This window comes from Pipistrellus hanaki (genome assembly GCF_964339955.1).
Source record: "Pipistrellus hanaki genome assembly, chromosome: 9".
NCBI lineage: Eukaryota > Metazoa > Chordata > Mammalia > Chiroptera > Vespertilionidae > Pipistrellus > Pipistrellus hanaki.
The window spans coordinates 18,423,500-18,425,508 of record NC_140511.1 but is presented as its reverse complement, the minus strand read 5'-3'; the positions used below and the strand labels follow the sequence as shown (position 1 = coordinate 18,425,508).

At 43.7% G+C, this 2,009-nt stretch overlaps 1 pseudogene across 1 annotated transcript; it reads left to right on the top strand.

Moving 5' to 3' along the window:
- Positions 1-334: 334 nt before the first annotated feature.
- Positions 335-1,695, top strand: LOC311627505 (S-formylglutathione hydrolase-like; annotated as a pseudogene). The gene is made up of 3 exons: positions 335-358; positions 678-1,175; positions 1,617-1,695. The product of its transcript is annotated as an S-formylglutathione hydrolase-like (transcript).
- The last annotated feature ends 314 nt before the right edge of the window (positions 1,696-2,009 follow it).

The following is a 2,009-nucleotide window of genomic DNA, read 5'->3' as shown; positions in this document are numbered from 1 at the left end:
TTGAGGCCCCTGGCTGTTTCTTCTCTCCCAGCCCCTGCCTCTCACAGACCATGTACCCTTTGGTGCAGACAAAAAACAAGCAGCAGTTGGACAGGAAGTGAATGGCACTGAAACAGATTTCCATCATCAAGTGGTTGGGGGTCGGCAGAAAGTTCTTGAACATGACAGTGCTGGATTGAATTACAAAATGAAATTTGTTATCTACTTAAACCACCAAAGGCAAATGCCTGTACTATATTGGCTGTCTGTGATTTTTTTCTAATAGCAAAATCTGGTGATCGTTAGGATCCCTCAGCAAGTGGCCTTGTTGTCATTGTTCCAGGTAGCAGCCCTCATGGCTGAAATATTAAAAGAGAAGGTGAGTCCGGCCAGGGTGTCTAAATGGTTGAGCATTGACCTGTGAACCAGAAGGTCATGGTTCAATTCCTGGTCAGGGCACATGCCCTGGTTGTGGGCTCGATCCCCAGTGAGGAGCATGCAGGAGGTATCTGATCAATGATTCTCTCTTACCATTGATGTATCTCTCTCTCTCTCTCTCTCTCTCTCTCTCTCTCTCTCTCTCTCTCTCTCTCTCTGTGTGTGTGTGTGTGTGTGTGTGTGTATGTGTGTGTGTCTCTTTCTCTCTCTTCCTCCCCCTTCCTTTCTGAAATCAATAAAAATATATAGTTTTTAAAAAGAAAGGAGAAGGTAAGAGCTGGGACTTTGGCACTGGTGCTGAGTGTTATGTGGATGCCACTGGAGATCCTTGGGCCACTAGGTACAGGATGCACTCATATGTAACAAAGGAGCTTCCCAACTCATAAATGCCCACTTCCCAGTGGGCCCCCAAAGGATGTCTATTTTTGGCCACTCTGTGGGAAGCCACGGAGCTCTTAGTTTTGCTTTAAAGAATTTTGGAAAGTAAAAATCTATATCAGCATTTGCTCCCATTTGCAATTTAGTACTGTGTCCTTAGGGGGAAAAGAACAAAAAACAAAACCAAAACCTTTAATGGATGGATATTTTGGAACTGATCAAAGTAAATGGAAGGCTTATGATGCTGCCCGTCTTGTAAAGTCTGATCCAGGCTCTCAGCTGGACACACTAACTGATCAAGGAAAGGATGACCAGTTTCTTTCCGATGGACAATTACTACCTGACAACTCCTAGCTGCCTGTACAGAAAAGAAAACCCCTGTGTTTTTATTTATTTACTAGAAGCCCGATGCACAAAGATTCATGCTAGAATGGGCTTTTCTTTCCCTGGCTGCCAGTACCGCGTTTCCACTCCGGCCCAGCCCCTTTCCGCTCAGGTCCTGCCTTCTCGTGCTGCCCAGAGGCCGTGGGGGGGTGGGGGGAGGGGGAGAGCAGCAGAACTCCTGTGTCATCGCCATGGTGATAATGCAAGCATCCCACCCCCATCACTCAGCCCCTGTGTATGCAAATTAACTGCCATCTTTGTTGGGTTGATTTGCATATAACTCCTGATTGGCTGGTGGCATAGAGGAGGTACAGTCAATTTACATGTTTGTCTATTATTAGATAAGATTTTCAAATCTTGGTGATTGAAAGTATTATATATGTGCCCTCCCCCCCCCCCCAGTTACCCCTTCTAGCCCACCCATTCCTTTCAATATTATTATTTTTAGATTGCAAGAAGTTATTAATCATAGCCACTACTTCATTTGCAACCTTTATCACTAATCATGCAAAATAGCTACATGCCTGAAAAAACCTTAGATAAGGGAGTCTCTTCAGGATTATAAAAATTTTAATAAATAGATTGTAGGGGAAACTATTTCAAAAGATTGTGTTTCATGATGCTAAAAATGCTTCGTCCTATGTAGTTGAATAACTTTCTGAATAAATATATGAAACCTGAAGAAAAAAAAAACAACCTGGGAAATGGATGAAGGTGGAATGATTGACTGACCAACTGTATTTCTCTGTCAATGCCAGAGAATGACAGTCTTGAAGGACTTGGAATTTCTGACCACGTCCCTTTAAGGGCTCATTGTCCTGGGCATCTCT